At 43.7% G+C, this 22,584-nt stretch overlaps 1 protein-coding gene across 8 annotated transcripts in view; it reads right to left on the reverse strand.

Annotated features, from left to right (window-relative positions):
* ATXN1 (ataxin 1) overlaps positions 1 to 22,584 on the reverse strand; it is a 417,571-nt gene that overhangs the window by 77,262 nt on the left and 317,725 nt on the right. For 7 of the 8 annotated variants that reach the window (XM_065630258.1, XM_065630260.1, XM_065630257.1 and 4 more), the window contains one exon: positions 12,023 to 12,146. The exons of the other annotated variant lie outside the window; for it this stretch is intronic. The gene's annotated coding sequence lies outside the window, so the exon portion shown is untranslated. The remainder of the gene's footprint in view (positions 1 to 12,022; positions 12,147 to 22,584) is intronic. 8 annotated transcript variants of the gene reach the window in all.

Genomic DNA, 22,584 nt, shown 5'->3' on the forward strand with positions numbered 1-22,584 from the left:
ACCTAAGCACTGGATAGTCTCTTCACAGACGAGAAGCAAAGGGAAGAATTTTAAAGGTATGATAGAAACAAAGAAATGCAATTCTCCTTCCACAAGGCAACACCTGTCTCTATCACGTTCAGTGCACTAGGAACTGCAGATGGATTTCACGAAAAGGCAGCGTAGGACAACACTGACTGCAGACAGCATATACCACAGAAGTGACTGCTTAAATTAAGAAACAAACCAGAACCAAACCAGAAACCCAAAGAAGTCTGAGCAATGGGGAAGGTGGGATCTGAACTCCAAGCTTTCTGATCATGCATCTACTGTATCTGTATCCTGACCTGAGCTAAATGCTTTGATCCAAACACCATCAGACCTTAGCTCGGATCAACTTTAGGCTCTACCCACTCTTCCCAAACTCCTGGGGGAACCACTCTCAGAAACCTATAATGTTTCCACTGCACTTCAAATCTAGCCATGCTTAGAATTATTTGGCAAAATCTGGATTTTACCATTTTCCTTTGTGAAAAGATACAGCAGTCAGTGTCAGTCAGGAATCATTTAAATTACTCCTTATTTATGAAAACAATGCAACTTCTCTTGTCTTATCCCTTAGGTATGAAATTTTGCATATGAGAATTCCTTCCTACCAAGAGAAGAAGGTTCCTATCGTTACTAAGTTGAATCTAAAAAAAATTAGAAAACAAGAAGAGAAGATTTCTTGAATTTACTTTTGAATACAAGAACTTATATGAAAGAGCAGTGTGAATTGCCATTTTATTTCTCTAATTGCCTACTCCTCCTATCTCCTCCTTTCTTACTGTTTTCAGGTGAAGAATCAAGGATACAATCTCTCCCCTGCTCCACCATAAAACAGAAGGCAAGTAATGAGCCCAGCAAGACTTGACCTCTGCCATCAGTCTCCTACCTGCTGTCAGCCTGTTTGACATCAGCAGGGCAGAAATGCCTCAGACTGGATACCACAAGCTCTCCCACACTGCTGTTATTACTCCTCTTAAGACTGATGGTCCACACAGATAATTACATTTGTAGTGACAAACACTGCCTGAGATAAAAGTTTTTGCAGTGTTTGTTTTGAGCTGCTGCATAGCTACCACTACAAGTTATTGCATATTAACGCGATGTCAAAAAAAGTACCATGTGGTGATGTCAGGACACACCATTGCCCTAATTTTGTGACTTCCTTCCATCAAAGTATCAAATTCTCCTTCCTGGTACATCTTTGAACTACATGAAAATAAATCAAGTAAAAGGATGCTATCAGAAGGAAAATACTTTAAAGCACACAGTGATTTGATCCATGGGAATGGTTCCCCAAATGAGTGCTCCTCTCCCTCTGCCACAAACATGATCATAGTGTTTGCTCTGATCAGGCAGGTAGGCTGGACGAGAGCCACGTGTAGCATCTTCAAGGGTCAAATACTGTTTAGATAAGGCACTGGTCTGACTAAGAGCCACGAGAAAGCCTCCTACAATCTCCGTTCCAATAAGACAGTTTACAGACAAACAATCATCAATCTGCAACTTCTCGTCCCCCACACCATCTTCGCCAAAACCAAAACGGAAGGACAAAAACACACAGAACCAAAAAGAGATGCTTTAATATAACAAATCTTTTCTATCCCAAATCACTTGGGTTTTCCAGCACAATACAAGCACCGAGACTGAACTCATGTGAGCGCAATTTCAGTTTCAGCTTGCACAACCACAATCAGATAGTCTGCTTTGCTCTTTGCAATATTTTGAAGTCCTGAAGGAACGTTTAAATAGAAATGCCCTCATGGAGCTTAAACACATTATGCCGTAAGCCTGAAAATACCAACCGTAACTCAATTGAGAACCATTTATCCTGCTTCCATTCGCCTTCCTGAAGAAGCAATCACCACTGCTTTACACTTTACCTTTAGCACTGGTCTCATCAGACAATGGGCTTTGTGTTGGCATGGTTCCCCTCTGACAATGGATAAACACCATGCCCTAATGCTTCCAGGCTCCAGCCCTGGCACGCCAGTCAGTCTTAAGAGCGTGCACAGGTCAACAAGCAGGATCAGAGCTCAAGTCTGTACCAGAAAACACAGCTACTGTAGATTTATGGGGGCCGTGGGGTGAAAATGCTGGGACGTGTCCCCTGCCGCCACTGGTCTAGTGCTCTTTCACCTGCTGTTCTTCTCTTTCAATCCCAATGCAGTCTTTTCTGTGAACAAAGCTCTTCCCACTCTTACCAAAACATTTTTATGCACTTAACAGGTGCAGATCTGGGAGTGAACTGGAAACTGCCAGTCCCAACCTGACCAAGGAGCAATATTAAATCTGCAATTCTGATTGAGTCGTCCTGTTAAGGTATTCCTGGCAAGATCTTATTAGGCAGCTTGAGTAAAACCAGTAACTAATATTCGTGACTTAAAACTGCTGAAATATCCACATTACAGTGAAAAAAAATCTATATTTTGTTTTGGTGTGTGGTTTATGCAGAACAGATTTCCTCTAGAAAATGTAGAGTACAGCTCAGTCTGAATCTAGCCTGTCTTATACATACTCCTGGGGTGCAGAGCCTGCACACATCCCTCCGCAAGAACAAAACACATTCTAGTATTAGACACACTGAGCCAGTGTTTACGCACTGATCTGCTAACAAGCAGACCCGGGAATTCCAGAACACGAGATTTGTATTTATTACTATTTTACATTACCACAGTATGTGCCAAATTCGGGCACTTTAAATTATGAGGGCTGCTATCGCACGTTCCCTTATCAGTCTTTCACACAACTGTATTACTGAAGCATCCCGATAAGAATGCCTAAAATGTCTGCTATGTTTTAAAACAGCAAACTCTTCCTTTTCAGCTCTGACCCAGCCATTTCACTTCTATTCTTTCAAAACACCTTCTACTCACTTAATGGCTGCAATCATACTGACTGTCTTGGAAACTGCTACTCCCAAAAATAATACAGCACAGCTATTTTTTCATGGGTAGTGGCTTGACGTGATATTTTGAGGACTACCATTTCGCAATACAGACATCCATCTTTTTTTACAAGAGATCCAACTATCACTCTCCAGGCTTCATACAGGGAACATTAACGCACCTTTTAAATGAAGAAAATCAGGAAACCTTGCAACTAAAACAAACAACTTGCCAAAATCAGCATACGTTTTTGCACTTACTTTTATATTCTCAGGCTCACTAAGATCAATGTATATATAGATAGGCATGTGTGTATATATGTATACATATGCATTCATTCTCAATTGTATTTCTCAGGAAGGTGCCAGTCAGAGGAAGAATAGTCAGGAGTGTAAAAAGCCACTTCCACCACCATGAGCAAAACCAGTTTTAGTTGTTGAGGTTTTAAAAAAAAATTTTCTTCTAAAACCTGTCTTCTGTAAGTTCAGTCAATGTCTTTGAAACAATATTTAACAGCAAACTTACCTATATTGCAATAGGTACAGCTAGAATTGAGTGTTAAAACACCAAATTATGAAAGTCGTCTCACCCTGCACTCATTTTCCTTCTGCAAGAATCTCACTTGGGAAGGAATAAGAAGGGAGCGGTGGAGTGGGGCATGCACAGCTAATTAACAAGGTTTCACAATCTAATTCAAGCTGCCAACCCATTTTTCTGCCAGTCCTGCATATGTAAATAGAATGAAAAGCAGAAAGTCCAAGTTTTTCACACTTGTATTCCTCAGTCCCACCCTTTCTGACTGTCCGCCTGGGTATTTCTGTCCTCTCTCCACCTCCCTCTCCCTTGGAGCTCCAGACCACCACCTCCAGAACCAGGGAAGTCAATCACATGCAACAAAACGAACAGGACAGAAGACACCTTGCAGCAAGTGTTTTTCTGAGAGCAAGGCAGCTGCACGCAGTTCATTGTTCGAGATATTCCCTACCACTCAATACCTTTAGTGCAGTCCCAGCAAGCCACCCAAGGGTGACTGATTCTTGATAGCACACACAATAAAACTTCAGGGAAGACCTGTGCTGCACAGCCACACAGCACAGACTCGCGGGCTTGTGCTGAGCAGGCTTGGACATTTATAGGGCACACTGTGGGGCAAGGCTGTACAGACACACTTGTTTGGCTCTCAGCAGTGTCAGGCAGCACCCTGCTCAGTTTAATTAGCATAATCAGAAAAGAGAAGCAGGGCTAATTAGCCTGAGCAAAGCACCTTGTCAGCTTGGGAATCTCTACACGGGGCTTGGATGCACAAATAGGTGTGTACCCATCGTGACTGAGCCTCTCTTACTCCCTGCAGTCAGCAGGTATTTCATTATGCCCAAGAACTACTTACTGCTAAAGCAACAAGTCTTGTCATCTGAGAGCAGAGTGGGGTGATTCCTCAGTTCTTAATGCTGCTTTTTTGAAGGGAAGAACCGCAGGGGTCTTAGAGTCTGACGTACAATGCTTTCTCCCGTCGCATGTGCTTAGGCAGATAACTCAACAGTCTTCCTTTGCATAATCTTTTTTTGAGAGAGGAGGATCCCGTTATGTTTTTCATGTATTTGTTTTTTCTATTTCCTTGTGTAGCATTCTAAGTAGTTGAAGAGAAGAAGAGGAAGAACACAGTGCTAACAACAGTTTCACTACTTCACTGTACCGTCCCCATCTCAAAATACTCTCAAGATGGAAAGACTTTATTTGGAAGTAGGAAAGAAGAAAGCTGACTGAAGAAAAGTGATAATTACATTAGAATAATAATAACAACAAGAAAACCTTGAGCTAATGAAAACTGCCTGATTTATTTAAGAAGAGACTTCAACCTATAATGAAGACATATAAAGCTCTGCAGCTCACTCACCCTTTCTGTGAATGTCATCAGGAGCAGGACTGCTCACTAAGCCAAACCCCTTCAGTTGAACTGGTTTGACTGGTCAACCAAAAGGAAGTGCTTGTACTTAAATCTCCTTGATCACTCTGCAGGCTACCCCTCAGGTTGAATAAAGATAGCTACACAAACATTTTAATGGATCCAGTAAAAGTAAAAAAGAATTTTGGTTCGCACTGTGCGTCTAATGGACATGTCTTTAACTCAGAAGCGAGTTAGGAGAACCTTCCCGCTTCAAACAGCAGCAGTGCACAACACAGACTGAATGACAAAGAGGCATTATTTTGCCTTCTTTCTACATAAGAAGCTGATTCTTTAACAAAGTTGCTTGCAGTGCATAGTTTTACAAGAAAACAAACAACACTCCTTTCAAAAAAATGTAAAAGAGACCCCAAACACGTTAACTGTGAATGTAAGTGTTAGCTCCTCCAGTGCTCTCTTCCTGTTGCTCCACCCAGAGTGTCAAACTCACTTTTACTTCATCAGAGGTTCGAGTTACCTGAGGTTTCTTTTTAAGAACTATTTGCATCAGAAATGCTAAATCAAGCTGTTGAGAAGAGAGGTTTTATCTGCCAGAGAGACAAACTCCTAGCAGCTGAAGGCTTAAAGCACAGTTTGCCTGCTGCCTCCATTGTGGACATCTCTCTGTTTCAAGGAATCTCTGTAGCTCTGGTAACAAATGACCGCCCATCAGGGAAGCCAAACCACATTTTGCCCAGCTTCTTTCAACTGGCATAGCTTTTGTAATGCCTTAGCAGGATTCTCTGCAGTCCAAATCCTGGAAGTGAGACAAAGGGAATTTATAAATCACCACCCCAATTCTGACTGAAGGCTGACTGGCACAGAAATCCATGAAATAACCCTCCTCTCCTTATCTAATGAAACCCACACTCCCCAAATAGATTTATTCTATTATTAGTGCAGTAACTTGCACGAGTGCAATAAACTTGATTTGCTATAGTGGGGAGGGTTTTCTATTATTTAAAGAGCTGCCAGGAGAACCCATTAGAAATAAATAAAAGACTGCAGCATCTCAGGTTTCCTTAGCCTGTCTCTAGTTCTGACACTTCAACAGGGAAAGAAGCTAAGGACAATCCCAGAAACTTGCTGCTTTATCTTCTTCCTCTTGACCTTTTGCCATCAGGCGCCTCTGAAACATTCATCGGTGTCTGCAGCTGGGAATACCAATGCTGATTAACAACCAGAAACATAAAACTCACTGAGAAGGAACACTGATAGCATCAATACTGCCAGTTTGTCTAAAAGTACCTAATATTCCTTCCCAACATAAGAATCCAGGGTCAACGTGCCTGGCAGGCTGCAAACAAAACCGGAATAAATATGAATGAACTAGCGGTTCAGGATAGTATTGTGCTACAAAGGGCTTGTGATCCCTTTTAACTAACCTACCAGCCGCAGCAGCCTTTCCTTTTGAATGCACACTCCAAGCAGAAAACGGAAAACAAACTCCTCTCTAGGAGAGCTCCATTTATATTCTCTTCCTGCTGCTGCCACCAACATTATCAGCTTTGAGAGATGACGCATCTACAGGCTACTAGATCCTGTTAGGGTCATCATGGACAGAGCAAACCAGCGATGCTCACTAACAGAGCAGCAAAACAAAGCAGCAGTAAAATAGAGGAAAGGCAGAGGAACGGCAGGAGAAATAGTCTAATGGTCACGGGACACCTGTGTGTTCATCAGCTTCACCCCAGACACAACTTGTAAATACCAGAGCAGCTTTCACACTATGCTGTCAATCTGTGAAGGCTGGGCTTGGCTCCTGATGCTGCTGCTTGGTTTCACTGAAGTCTCCTGGACCAACGAGTGCTGCAAGCAAGGACCTAAAGTTTCTCCAGCCAACACCACCAAGTTAAAAATAAAAACAACCATAAGCTACACTGTTGAACTACAGGAGATGCTTTTCCCTCGTGGACCACACTGCAACTGCCCTGGTATTATAATCATTAACAAACGCATTCACTTGCCTTGCTTGCTTCATTAACTCACTCCAATGCACTAGTACTGCCTGGACTTCTCTAACAGCAAATCATGAAACAAAGCTGACAGCAAAAAGCTGGGACAGCAGTTGAAGTGACTGCCAAAAAGAAATCTGTTTGCTCAGGCAAAAGCTGTTCTCAGTCCAAACATGGGAGTCATAATCTTACAGCCATTTGCTTGGAAGACAATGAAGGGAATGCAGAACAGACTGGGAAACTACAGCTTGCCACGGTAAGAGAGGAGAACAATCTTTGTGGCCAGATTTCTTTGCTCTGCAGGGTAAGTTTTACAAAGTTGACAACCGGTAGCAACATGTAGTGGCCCCAGGCATCATGCCTGCCTATCAAAGACTTGGATTTTAGCCCTGGAGAAATTACAACTTCTCAGTTCTTTGGAAGCTATATCGGCCAAGAAGAAAGCAAGAGAGTAATGAATGACCTAACTAAAAATTATTTTAATACATGGATTGCATACTGCAAGCCATAAACTCAGGGGTGCCTGGGGTGTAGGAAGTACTGGGGGAAGACAAGGAAGATGAAGACATGTTGTGTTTAACATGAACAGCATAGCCACAGATTACAAAAGCAACCAACTGGGGCTGCAACGACAGCAAAGTCACCTACTGGAGTGGCAGAGGCTGGCACACCGAATGGAAAGTATGGATCCAGCAGATAAGCAACAGAGACAAAGGAGGAGGAAGCTCAGCAGTCCAGGCTGAGAAGGACAGCAGGGAAAACACAGGTTACGAAGTCGTGAGTCGAGGACACAGCCTGCAGGAATGCGGAGGAGAGAGAGGTAAATCCAGCAAAGCTGCACAGATGTGAATAAAAAGACATTTGGCCCTGCAGTGGTCCCCAGGTGCTGGTGGCTTATAGCCTTGTTGCTGCACATCCCTCTGCAGCACTTGAAGCCACCCTCTGCTGGGTGCCAGGGGAAAGGGACCCACCCCAGATCTCATATGCTGTCCATAGGTGCCAATGCACTGACCGTATGGGGGATGCCCCACTGCCCAGACAGCTCGGCTGCTGCCGGCTGCCCAAGGCAGGTTCACCCCACACACACTCAGAAGACAGCGGCTTCAGGGCCTGGAGAGGGGGTGAGCCTACTTGATGTGCAGAAACCCCTACAGAAGCATAGGCACAGCAGCTCTGCTATATTTCTGCAACGCCCATTTTAATCCAATGTTCATCAGTTAAAACAAACTGCCAAACCAAAGGCTCAGAGTTACAGTCGGAGACTTTTTTTTGAAGGGCTGAATGAGACCCAAACTGCTTCAGCTTCCTCTCCCAAATGTCAGCCTTGAGCCGTTCTTCCCCGGCCAGCGGAAGCATGTGACATGAAATAAAAGCCAGGAAATAAGACTTTCTGAATAAACATTTATTTGGTGAGAAATACTTCTGATTTTTGGCAGAGAATGTCAGAAACCTGAAGCCCTATGTATAGCATGCCTACAGAGTGCAATTTCTGTTTAATGGGAAGCTGCAGCTGTCTGTGTAGCTCTTAATGAAGAATAATGCCTGGGAATAAATTACTGCCGTTTCTGTGAGACATTTCTCAAATGACAGCGATTCTTTCCTTTTTTCCCTCTCCCTATAAATACCGAGTGGCATGTACTGGGCAGTTGTTTGTAAGAATGGACACATGCAGCTCTCTCTTGTCAGCAGCCTGGCAATTTCCGCAGAAAACTATGAAGTGGTTTAGCGTACGGATACCAAAGCGATTCAAAAGCAAAGATGTTCAGGAACATTAAGCCCGCATGTGCCAAAACCTCCCATCGCTGTTCCAAGGGGTGCACAGCTCATCACCATTTGAACAGACACCGCACATCACTTCCAACTGTGCTGCAAACCCGGCGCTGGGGCTCAAGGTCTGGGAGACGGCCACTCGCAGAAGAACGCTGTAAAAGGCTCGCTAACATTCAATTTTCATTGTTGGTGTATGCCTCCTCTCCAAGGGGCTGCCCGAAAAAGTGATGCTCAGGGCAGCGGGTGTGCCCGGGCTGCTGGTGGTGGCTGAGAAGCAGCACTGACATCAGCTCCAAGAGCTCTCACCCCAGCCCCAAGGCAGGTCCAGGCACCAGGAAAAACAACCAGCAGCCAGAGGAGCAGAACGGATGAGATAGGACCAGGATGAAGGGAGCAAGGAGGGCCAAGGAGCGCTGAAAGGAGGAGGCAGCTCAAAAATGGGACAGGACCAGGGCTAAGCCTTGAGTGGTCACAGTCCCCAAGACCCTCTCTGGGGTCAGCCCTTAGAGTGGCAGGTTCCCACCGAAGGCAGGCATGGAAAGCTGTCCGAGCGAGGATGTTCACTGTCCTGCAGTCTGTAGTTTGCCCCAAACAACAGCTATAGATATGAGATCAATTGAAGGATGTTTCAGCTATTGACAGATACTGGATTTAAAGATTTATTTTCCATTTCCCACAAACTGTGCCAGAGGTTTTAGCATAAACACACACACAAAAAAGAAATGCTTGTGAGTGGGGAACACAAAGGGTTTATTCATTGTTCCTGTCAGAATGTGTTTGTGCTTGTGCAGCTAGCACTCCAAAAAAGCTGTGGCATATGTTTTCAGGACAGAAAAAAAACACCTCAGGATACCTAAATCCTACCAGAAAATTACAACAGTGTATGCTGGAATTCACAAGATACCCTCATGCAAGAGCAAAGGAGCCTCACCTCATTTCATTTTTACCCCTCACTAAGTGAAATAAACATTCCTCCTTAACGAATCCTCCTGACATCCCTTTTCCTCTCTGCAAAAGAGGAATATGGACTTGATTTGTACCAGCTCTGCTATTCCAGAAATGTGCTTCAGCCAAATGAGGAGAGCAGGAGAAAGGAAGCAAGAAATTTGTAGCTTAGTAAACAAGCAGTTTCTAGGTGGATACAAGACACTGGTCTCAATTTACTGCCCCCCCTCTCTTCTCACAGCCCCCCTTCCTCTGAAATTTGCCTGGGTGGCAGGAGGAGGAGGCGGAAGGGATGAGAACAGCTACTGCTTGCAACGGGAAGGGTCTGACCCCTTTCCACACATCTTAACGTGACAACACCCTGCAAACACACAGTGAAGACAGAGCTGTATTTTTCAATAAAATCACCGTATGCCAGTGTTTCCATTCAGCACAAGCACCATCCCTCCTCATCTCTGGCAGTTCTGTTACCCCAGGAGGGTAAAGGAAAGAGGGGAAGGGAGAGGACGAGCCTTGGCCGACTGCCTCCTCTTCACAGCACTGTCCTCCAAGTAGAAGCCAGGTGACAACATACGCTCTCACTGAACTTCTAAAGAGCTCTCCATCACCTACGAACGACACCCCAAAAGAAACTGGTCCTGGATGCCAGAGTGAGAGCCGTTCTCAAGAGCACTTTCTATCCGTACCTGGTGAGAAGAGAGGTGCCTTTTCTGCACAAACTCAGGCTTCACGAGTGTAATTCAGGGTTTTGGCACTGCAACAGCAGACCACCACGCTGCGCTTTTAAGAGTGCCCATTTTAAACCGTTTAGGACAGGGCAAAAAGTAATAATCACACCAAAAGCATCTTCGACAGAGACTCCATCCCCTGAAATGGCTGATGATTGCCTCCTTCTGTCATGCAGTTTATCTGGCTGATCCGGCACACTACGTACCTTAGAGGACCCTGGGAATGCTCTCCTCAGTGTGAGGTGGTGGTGCTGCTGTTGCAATCAGTGGAGGTGATTGCAACATCTTGAACAAACATCTCCTGTTATCCCAACAGCTTTGCATGCTAGGACAGTTTATTATTATTATTATTATTATTTAAGGCTGCCCTCCTCTGCTCTCGGATGTCAGCGTGCGAAGTAAGCCCTTGTGGTTTCAAGTAAGTCTTTCGAAGTGTGGGAATGAGCTGATATGGCCACGTCTGCTCAGATACACAGACAGTGAGAAGCTCCAGGTCTCTGAGGCCCCTTATTCATCTCAATGAGTTACTAACTTGGCAGCTTAGTGGTACTAGTAACTAACAATGCCAAATGTCAGCTTGTTAAGTATTTCACTGTAGATCAAAGCACACAGGAAAGGGGAGAGATGATGAAGATTTTTCAGTTTCTCCTCTAACACTTATTTTGCAAGTGGCTCTTGGGAAAGCAGCACCACTTAGACTCTGGCTCAATCTGCTTCCCAAAGCCTGAAACCAAAGGGAAAAACAGAGCAAGGGAGGGCATCCACCTTCCAAGGAGCTAGAAGGCATGTCCAGCAGTCAGAAAACATATTTGTATGTACTGAATTTATAGAAAGTGCAAAAACTAATTTGCTTAAACTAGAAGAATCTGCAGGTGTTTTATCACTACTAACATCCTGAAGGACCACTGCATACTTTAAGCATAAGAATTTGAATACTAACTCACCTCATTTTGAAATTCCCAAAGTTCCTTCTTAAGACAAAAATAAGGATTACCCTCAAACCTGGCAGGCAGCGAATTGTTTTCCTCTCTTTGTAAGGATGTTTACATTTCATCTGCACATTTTAGCCGCCCTTCATAGGAACAGTTTCTTTTATTAAATGCCGCAGCTAGATCAGGGTTTTAGTTATGTGACTGTGTTTCCCTCTGAAAGGTGTGCTACTCCAATTCGCATGAACACAAACCTCCGAGAAAAGCACTTGTATTGAAAATACTCAAACTAATATAATGAACTGATCAAAGCAACAGGAGTTTGGAATACTAGGCGCAGATAACCACACTGGTATTACTCTCATTTGAAAGTGGCCAAATAATTCCAACCATTGTATGAGCACGTATAAAACTCCTAAATCTCACCTGTAGATTGGTGAACTGTTATCCACAACATTTTTCATTTTTGTTAGGCTACACAGTCACAAGGCCTTCAAATGCAGGCTTATGTATTTAACTAAAAAGTGACAGTAATACGTTAAATAACTGTAGCAGTCCCACGAAAAGAATATTCTGCCCTTGAAGATATGGGAGGGAGGTAGGGAAAGAGAAAGGGAGAGAAAGGGAGGGAGGGAGAGAAAGGGAGGGAGGGAGAGAAAGGGAGGGAGGGAGAGAAATTCAAGTCTGGTTTTGCAGTCCAACCCAAACACATCCGTCTTTGGTTTCGGCAGAGCAAAAAGATGCTCAGTACATCACAGGGACAGGAGCAAACACTACAGTGCAGCTATCACCCCTCAAAAGACACAATTGCAAGTACACATCATTGCAGCTAGAAACTCACAACATTCACTATGTTCTTTTTCGGGGAATTCTCGATTATCCTGTAGCATGAAGATTTTTCAGAAGCTTCCGGATTGCTCACAGGTCCTCGCTGGCTTTCCTCTTTCAAATAAAGTAAGACAGAGCTGTAAAATACAAGTAAAACAAAGTAAGAAAGGAAACTTATTACCAATAATTAAAATCCAGTTCAGAATTGCTGAAGCAGATACATAATTATAATAGTTACGGGATATTTCTGTTCGCATAACAAGAGGAAGAAAACATTACTCAGCGTTGTTGTTTTGAAGAGTGTCTGCAACCAAAGCCCACAGCCTGCAGAGAGATCCACACAGATTTTTGTTTTCAAAGAACTTCCCTAAGGGGACGCAAACACCTATCTATTTCTGTGGTTATCTGTAATATTGCAACACAGGAGTACTGAAACCAGAAATATACACACACACTTGCTATTCCTCAGTAGAAACTATTTTTCACATCTGAGATTTTTAATATTGTGTGGTTCTTTCATCCTCATATTTTGATATCGTTTCTTTGAGGACCATCTCTTTACTTTTTGACCTTCTGTACATGGTATCAGACTATCCTCAGCCTTTTCACTGGGGTCTGGTGTGCTACATTTTTATGTGAACCCAGTACAGAATACTGAAAATAGAATGTGTATTTCCACAGGGCCCAAATTGAACATTTTTTCCTTCAACCAGGTTCCCGTGCTCTACTTGCGCTTCCTAAATTCTTAGTTTCATTTTGTGCCACAAGCCTTTCCTACCTCCTTGACGTAAGACTTCTTAATCATTTGACATATCATTTCAAGATTTGTGCACACTGATCCCATTCTATGAGCACTATGGTGGAATCCAGGTCCCTGAACCAAAAACAGGTGCAGGCCAAAAGTCTACACCTGAGAAAGTGCAAGCTCTCTTTACTTTCAGTGGAGGAAAGTAGGCAATCTAGAAAATGATTAATTTGACCCATCTTAAGCATCTGCTTTAGGACAGAATGAATCACTCTCTAGAAAGGTCTGCTTCTCTCCCCCCATGAAGTAAGTCTAGACACTGAGCTCAGATTAGATGGCTACAGATGAATGCAGATGAACCTCACCCTACGTGAAGGCAGGAAGCAAGTCAGACAGACGGACAAGAGCACTTCATGGGTAAAGAGCACAGGGAAGGCAACGCAATGATAGTAGGCAGAAGAAACTACTCAAAGAAATTCACGGCCCTGAGACAGTCTGTTTCAGTTGAACATACACAGCAACAACTACAAAAACCTCCAAACCCCAAACCACTATTCATCCAGCTGATCCTGCTTTGGTGCAAGACTACTCCTGGAGTTACTGGCTGAGGCTAAGCCCTCGCAGAGCAGCATCCGTGAATGTTTGCGATCTCCTCCAGCTGGCTGAGACTCTCCATGGCAATGACGATGACGATGACGATCAGCCTCAGTTACACACATCTTTGTCCTTTCCCTGATGGATTGTAGCATTGTGGGATACCTGTTACTAAAGCCTTCCCAGCTTAAGAAATTCTGAGCTGGAAGTACAGCTTCTTTGTGACAGGCACCGCGTCCTCAAGGTCCTTCAGATACCCAGGCCCTATCTAGAGGGCTTTGGTGAACAGATCTTTTCCTCTACTAAAATGGGACTCTGCTGCTTATCTGACAGAGAACACCACTCTTCGATATCATCTCACAAGCTTTTTAACTTTAGAAAGCAGACCAAAAGGAGAACCACCCCGAACCATATTTAAGTCAGCCCTCAACATTTTGTTTAACTAAAACAAAATATATGCAAGATGTTTATTTATTTAAATTAGGTGAAACTCAAGATTGAGAAAAAACCCTCAAAATACTCAAAATATTTGTTTCTAGATGTTAAAATGCAACATGCTGGCATTTTCAAAATTACCAGCTTCTGGTTTTTTTCCAATAACTTGGTCATTCAAAAATCTCCTAAAAAAAATTCAATTTTTCATCTTCATGACTTTCCCCAAAAATCCACCAAACACTTCTCTCTTGTCATTCAACATTCAGGGCAACCTGAAAATATTCTCCAAAAGACTACATGAAAATATTTAAGATTTCTTCCAAAATTAGATGGCTTCCAAGTATTTTTAATCAGAGCTGGGAAGTTTAAACCGTGCACACCTTGTCTCCCATACCAGCTTTGCAGCTCCTGCTTGCATGGACTCCTTTGAGCCTCTCTGGCGAGCCAACTGCATCCAACACCGGGCTGGAACCCACCACACGCAGGGAAAGTCCTTCCACTAATTTCAACAGGCAGGATTAGAATTTGGAATCTGTTCAAGTTAAAGGCGGCTCCGATTGCCTATACCAGGGCTCGGATCGCTGAAACAGGAGCAAGTGTTGTGTCGTAACTATGCAGTTATCTTGCTATCGGTCTGGAATTCATCTTGCAGAGCCCTGCCAGCACATGGACACAGGAACGAGTCACAAGCGGCATCTGTGCGATACAGTGCAGGGGTGCTCTGTGGCAGCTGTCCTTGTCCATGCATTCTTATTTCACAGGAAAGATAGCGTTAATCAAGGTATCCTACTCCTCTGGGGAAAGAAAGGCGAGAGACCTTGTATTCACCGTAGGGTGCCTTTGCACCACGCACACAGCCAGTTATTATGGAGCAGATGAAGTGCTGTAAATTCACTAGTTAGTTTAATCTGCTACAACTTGCTCACTTGACCTTACCCGTAGGCGCTTCTTTCTGCAAGAGGCAAGACTTGTCTGCCTGCAAATGCTCCCAGACATTTTCATGCTTAAGACATAAAGACAGCACAGCACAAACTCCAGGATGCACTGGGGGATACCCTGATTCTTGAAGCACAATCCTCGCCTGAGGAGCAGAGCACTCATTCCCTAACTGGGACGATCTTTTTGCTACATAGATCTGATGGGCTGCTATGATGTGCTCCTCTTGGAACACGCAAAAGTGTCATAACTTGGAAGGACCATCAAGGAAGGCGGGTTTGCAGTACCACTAGGTTTTAGCCGGGCTTTGCAACTGAAGTTACAACATGATCAATCAATCATTATAACATACACGGTTACCATCACATCTCAGCTATAAATGGGAAGTGTTATGCTAGGAAGCTGTTTTTCATGGCCCCACAGCATTATGGTTATTTAAATATCACAGCATAGCCCTGCCTTTGAGCACTAAAAAGGGCATGGAGTTGACAGATTAGAAGTGCAATTGAGAGATGAACAGACCTCAAATCAAAAAACATGGAAGTACTTCTTGGGAGTATTTAGATACTAAAATTGGACCCCAGGGCAATCAACAAATGAAAACCACAGTACAAGCAAGCAACTGCAAATTGGCAAAACTGAAAACCAGAAGTCAGCTCTGGGCAACACTCGCTATTTATTCCAAGAAAAGGTCATGCTCTCCATCTTGCTTTGAAGAGCAGGCAGTGAGAGATCACCATTTTTCCAGTCCTTTCCTGCAGGTTTTTAATTGCCGTTCCTTGCTCTCTTGCATCACATAATTTGGTTTTCCTAATTCACAAATCAGCATAAGCTAATAAAACTGTTTAAGAGATGGCAGCGTTGTTCCCAAGTTGTTTCGTTGTTCGCTATTATCCCACAACTAATCCTTCAACTCAAATAAAACCATAATTCATTTCCTCCTTTATCCTCCCTCTGCATGAAATAGTTTTAGACAGGTTCAATCCTGCCCCACCGCAAATGGGAAAGGCGAGGTTGTATCCTTCTGGAGCATGTGCGATTTCAATTACCTAATGCGCATACCATCTATCGTGTCGGGAAAAAACTTCTAAATGATTTTCAACACATTTAGTTGATTTTACACATGTAGAAGAGACTCAAAAAAAAAAAAAAAATCAAGAATTAACTATGTTTTAGATTTCAAGTTAAGAAAAGCTTGTCTACAACAGCCATGCCAAACTTTACCCGTCTGAAAATCTACTGCCATTTTGTCTATGGTGTACAAAGGTTGCTCCTGGTGAGGCCGAGTAATCTTTACATTAATTGTTCTGCTAGAGTAAAAAAGACTTAAATCACAATTACGCCTATTTTTAAGGCTACGGTGAAGGAGTATCACCTTTGCATAAAAGAGGTTTCCTTTACATAAAACAGGCAGGCATCACTCTGATTTCTGTTTAGCATCCATTCCTCATCTGAAGCTTGATTCTCCACAGTTTTGTCATGTAAACAAGCACTTCCCATGGCTTTGCATGTGGTCTATAGTGAAATGCCCAACTTCACAAGGTGTTACACTCACTTTGTGCAGGGTGAATAACTGTATGTGGGTGTAAGGCAATACTAAATCAAGTTGTCAGCACTTTGCACATCATATCCTGCAGGTCCTAAAAAAAATAACCAGCATGCCGACCACGGGGTTCACACAAGGATGCAATCCATTCTGCCCCACAATTTTTAGTAGGGGGAAGAAGATACATGCGACCTTCCCCAGTTCTGTGAACACATCTATGGGCTGTCCCAACCCTGAGCATCGTCCCTGTGTGAATGACATTTCCAGTGTGAGCACTCATTCACCGGGAAAATGAAGGATGGGCACATCCGTCTACAAACAGGAGATGGACAGGACCCTCCAATAGAGGAGCCACTACTGAGGATGACTACTGATTCTGCATACCTGAAGTTGACTGTCAGTCCTCTAGAAATCAGTGTCCTAAGATTTAATCTAAAACCCATGATTCATCATTATTTCATCCGCAGCAGGTATTTCTTCTCCGACTTAAGGCTCAAGTAAATCGCCCCTGGTTTTGGCACCAACCTATGCAAGCGGACTGGGAATGGGCTTTCTCAGCACTACTCAGTGGACCTTCAAAACCTCTTATCTGGAAACCAAGGAAGCAACTTTGTTCCAATCACTGCCCTCCAGAGTGGTGCCCACTGCTCTCATAACCCATCCCCTAACCCAAACAACTTTGAACAAGCAATCAGAAATTAGATGAAGGTCCATCACCACAGGAACAGTTGTAAATACAAAAACATGCACGCCAACTCAAACTTACACTCTCTGTTTACACTATGCCAGCTAAGAACACAAACACAAATCTGACCAGGACCTCTGAGACATCACCTTCAGGCAAATAACAGCAATCACAACCATACTCATTATTTGTACTTCAATAATATCCAGTTTTTCCAACAAGACTTGAAGTTATACTGTATTCAGCCCTGTGTTTCACTTACTGTGCTTAGTTTCTAAGCTCTACAAGATTTTCCCCGCGAACAGATTGAAGCGTAAGGTATTACAAGAGCAAGTAAAGAAGTGGGCAGTGGGCACAACACACAGTGCCACCAGGTGAAAGGAAAACTAAACAGGAGAATGTCTAGGTTGTTTTGTCTAAGAAATAGTATACTAAAACTGGAAGAAGAAAAATAGCACACCAATACCTCCGATCAGATGTTAATGACATATTTTTCTAATAAAAATCCATCACTCCATTAACATCAGTCCTCCCTATTTGCCACTTTCTCTTGGCTATCAAAGCACGAATAGCAGGAAGAAGGAGGGGGGATTTCAACAGTGATTTACATTTCTCTTAGCATGCCAAGATTCTTCATTCTCACACAGAGGTTTTAAGAAAAACAACTCTATCGCCTGCATGTTTCTAACACGGTCATTCCTACAGGTCTTTTGAGCAGAAGAGATGGGAAAAAGAATGCAAATGGTCCATAATAATTCAGGCTCAGAGGCAGTAATGTTGAACAGATATAAGCAATAAAACTAACCACTCTGGCTGCTTCTGTTACATGACATAAATATTTTTCTTTTTCTTTTGTGGAACCTATTATGCAAAAAATGCAGCTCAGCCCAGAGTTGAGACAATGAGCTTCCTGCATATTTGAAGACGTGCAGAACTCTTGTTACTTGTTACAGATGAGAACGAACTCAAGGGCTCGGCTTTCGTTAATCGTACAGATATCTTACAGATGACAGCCACGGGTCTCCTGAGAACAGACGGTGTTGAAGGAGGAATCCAAACTCTGAGTCCCAAAGCGTAGCAGCACCAAAACCAGCGGCTGAGGTTTTGTTTACTTGCAGTATTGTAACAAACCAAAGAAACACCAGCTGAAGAAGAGAGCTCTGTAGACTGTAGCATTAACAAATACCAGCAAAAAGGCTCGACCTTTGGCGGCAGCAGCAGTAATCCCAGTGGATGCCCACCATACCAGTTCCCTGGTGCTGGTAAGATATGAGTTGGTGCCATGGCCTTTGGCTCACTGGGCGCAGCTGCAGGTTCTCCCAGCTCTCCATCTGCCACCTCACACAAAGCTTTCAGAGAGTAGTGTCTCCATAACCCCTACCCATGCAGCAGGTTGGGTTGAGGAGGACCCGAGGAACACGAGCCGCCAGGCTGGTGACACACACGCAGGCACAAACAATGCCACCACGGGAGCTTCCCTTCCTTAGGAAGCCAGCCCAGAACCCACCCTTGACTTTCTCCCTGCTTCCAGCACGGCCACATCTTCTGTGCTGCTAATGCAATGAGAAACACAGAGCTGGAAAACAAAGGCACCATTGACTAACTTTTTTGCAGGATTAAGACGACTATGCTGGCTTACAACAGAGATTTCAATGATTCTGACACTGAGCGCTAAGTAACAGGAACACGGCTTGGCAATAAATCCAGAGATTACCTGTTGAAACATTAATGGCAAACACCTTTTGATGTGGGCTGCTTTATGTGGTGCAAAAGCCAGCTCTGTAATTATGCATTTCCTTTCTATGAATCTAGCATTTAAAAGTAAAGTATTAAATTACTTGAGGGGGGTGCGTACGTGTGTGTATGTGCCTGTGTGTGTCTGTGTGTTCCAGGAAATACTCTACAGCTGAGCCTGCGATTTACCACTGTCGCTGCACGTAGTAAATCTGCAACAGGGGACCTCAGCCGTTTCATTCATCGTGCACCGAGCAGAGGGCTAAAACAATTGACACGCTCAAGACAAATGCCAGCGTGAGTCATACTAGCCAGAGTGCAATCATGTTTGCTGTTGAGTGAGTCAGAATATCACATCCTGAATTCACAAACCTTCCTATAAATAATAATTTCCGAAATTGTTGCATTTCTTTAATACAATGTAATTTTAAGTGTGATGCCAAATCTATAAAGGTTTTCCTGACTACAAAGAAAATGTTTTTCTCCTCTTCCTTTTTGTTCCTGATTATATGTACCTATCTATAGTAGTAGGCTGTCTACAGTGACTGGAGTGGTAATTGCATCGATTTGTACTTAGCAAAATGCAAGCATGGCTCAAAACGGGTGACAAATGAGCGACACCCCCAAAAAAAGACAACAAAGAACTAAGCCTCAAGCCATATGGACCTCTCACTCAATGTATACGCTTTCTATATCAGCACTTCTTTGATGCTCTAATTCTGACATGCTTTAACATGTTCAGCATTCAGAGAAAACGAAAGCCACGCTGGCATGGGACACAAACCAGCTGAGAAAAGGGGTGAGAAAAGCCGGAGAAGTGGCGAGAGGCCGTGGCAGGGAGGGACCGGGCTTGCCCCGGTGCCCCATCGCGTACGTACACACTGAAAAAGGAGGGTCCCCACTTCAAGAAGCGCTCAGCCTCAGCACAGCACACAGCCATCGCTCTTCTCTGAGAATAAGAACATAACTGGTAACAAAATTAACGCACCGGAATAATTGGTAATGATAACCCACGGCTGCCTTTAATTCAGGAAAGCATCTGAATCAGAAGTCATGTAAGTGCCTTTTGAAACAGGGCTGAACATCAGGATATGACCAAATTTATTCAGGAGAGTGCTGATAAAGATGTGTGATGTCTCTGCGAGCAAGGCAAAAAAACCTGACTTTGTGTAAGGTTGGGGGGGTGTTTCTAACTTGATTTTCAGTTAGGAACGTATTCTCATTTTACATGAAAGCGAATTCATACACATACAAATCTCCTTACACCAAATCAAGACAGACTTGCTTTCTCTTAACTGTTTTGTGGAATAACCACTCAGAGGTTCATCCCTGTTACCTTTCTCAGGCAAAATAAAAGGCCTTTTAGAAAAATTTTATTGCTAAAACAATGAAATTCTCCTGGGAACGACTTCGTTATGGAAATGAAGTGACAGCTTCTTTTATCTAGCCAAGCAGCAAGTCTGCATTTATAAAAGGCATTCTGTGCACAAAGTACAGTGAGTGGGAGGACATGAAAATGCTATTTTTAATCCAGATTTCAGTGTTCCTCCCATACAGATCTCCTGGAATAATAACAGCAACAACAATAATGATAATTAGTAATGCCAAAAAAGGAGTATCATCTTGAAGGTGAGTGGCATGCCAGAAAGGAAATTGTAGTTAAGGACTTGTAAGATTTAGGGACAAATGTAAAGTTCTTTCAAATAAATTGGCATGATGCCATGAATTTCATAGGATTTGAGATTTGCCCCCTAAATTTTATACTGTAATTTTTTTTTAAAGGCAATAAACTATCATTATGTGCAACATATGCTGCATCTCTACCGTTGTTTTTTTTTTCTGCAGCAATGCATATTTTCAGAAACACCACTAAATGAGAAGTTAACTGTGGAGTTGATGCTGTCACCATGTTTGATTAAGTGACCATGACAGCTTCTAGACCTAGAGAAAATCCAGGGTCAAGAGATGTTTTCAAATGCAATGAGAACATGGGTTGGATGCAGACTTTGGGCCAAAGCTTAAAAAAAAAAAAAAAAAAGACACTGGAACGATCCTTCTCTGCTTTGCTGACTTTCGGACCTGTTCCTCAGGGCCCTGTCACAGAGCAAAGATGGTGAATTAGTGCACACAGAGAAAGTCTGGGCCAAATCCTTCCTCCCTACCAGGAATATCCTGGCTCCAGTGACCCTGGTGTGTAATTATCCAAGGGTAGAAGTTAGCCTTGATTATTCAAATATTGGTATTCAGTTGTGCTATCATCTACTAGTGGTAATTAGGGCAAGCTTTTGCATTTCACACCTACTAAAAATTAACGAGAATGAGCAGGCAGTAACAAAATACATGGGAGGCACACGCATGGCGAGGTGCGACATGAAACCTGCTGGCGTGATCGCACTCGGAGTAACCTCACCACTGGAAAGCCCCCATTTCATGTGAGATTAGAGCAAGCTGGAGAAATCACACAGCGCTGTCTTTCCCTCTCTTACAACACACAGAGGCACGTTGGAGCCTGGCACTGCCTCATGTTTCGAACTCAGGAGCACCCCTCAACACACACACACACACCCCCTGCACACCCCCCATGCTGCTGCCATGGGGCACCAACCTTGTCCAAGTGATTTCCCTCCTGGTTTTTGGTCCACTTGGTTGCCAATGCAAAGCCCCGAGCAGCAGCAGCATGAAATGCACAGGAACCAGCACAGCATCCTGAGCGTGCCACCCCCCCAGGGAAAAAATCAGCCACCTAAATACTCAGGTAGGGTGTGTTTCTGGAAGATGTCATTTAAGGACCATTCTGGGCATGCTTGGAGGCACTTCCACTCTCTCACAATCCTACAAGATTAATTTTCATGCCATTAACCTTTATTTGCCTTTTATACAGCAAAATTAAAGTCTATTAAAATACAGACTTCCAATTTGATATTTTGATCACCGCCATCTGCTTCATGGGAGACGTACGGTGGTAACAGAGAGGAAAAAAAATATGTAGGACTGGTATAAGTTAGCCCGGTTTTCCTTTTTTGTCCATAGCTTGCTGCCAAACATGCTTGCTGCTGGTCACTTGCCTAGCTTGCTGCCAGCGAATGCTCAGCTGGGCACGTCACCAATGTTTAACCCTCAATAAAATTAAATTGCAATAATACTATGCATTCATTTAGGGTTTTACATACTACAAACACTGCACAAAAACCCCATATTTAGCTGCACACTCTGTAAAATGCCTGCAAGGTGAGTATTATTATTCATACCCTACGCAAAGGGGAATTTCACCAGAGAAGGGATAATTGACCTGCCCAAAGCTATGCAACACAGGTGCTCCTGTTTCCTGGTTCTCCCCCTATTCCAACAGACCAGTTTCAGCCTTTCCTGAAATTCAAAGAGAATTAGTCCTGCATTCATTTCCGCCTCTTTCTGCTGCTGAAGGAAAGGAGGGAGCAGGTCTCTGTAGCCAGGGGTACAACTGGTATGTGGCTGGCGTGAATGCGGTCCCTGGTTGCATTGGCTTGTGGTGGGACCAGACTCAACTGGACCTGTGGCACTCCCATTTCCACCTCCCTGTGCCAAGCAGGGATTTGCTCCAGAGAGAATTTTGGTCTGTGGGAACATTATGAGCCCTTTTCACAAAAGACAACCAAGTTTTAGTCTCTGCAGACACCTTCTAGTACCTCAGGGAGGACTCTGCAGCGTACATTACTGCACACTGCTCCTCACACTCCCCCCTCCCTTCCCCTCAACTAGAAAAAAGGGTAAGACTGAACGAATAAAGGTTTTATCCAGGATAAACAGCAGCAGGGCAGGAGCAGTGCCCACCGTCTGCTCTCGCAGGCAGCAGCCACCCCTGCCAACCATTGCGCGGCAGAAAAGGCCACGCTGGGCTTGCCTGCAGCCCCTGCTGCTGCT

Source organism: Caloenas nicobarica, chromosome 2 (genome assembly GCF_036013445.1).
Source record: "Caloenas nicobarica isolate bCalNic1 chromosome 2, bCalNic1.hap1, whole genome shotgun sequence".
NCBI lineage: Eukaryota > Metazoa > Chordata > Aves > Columbiformes > Columbidae > Caloenas > Caloenas nicobarica.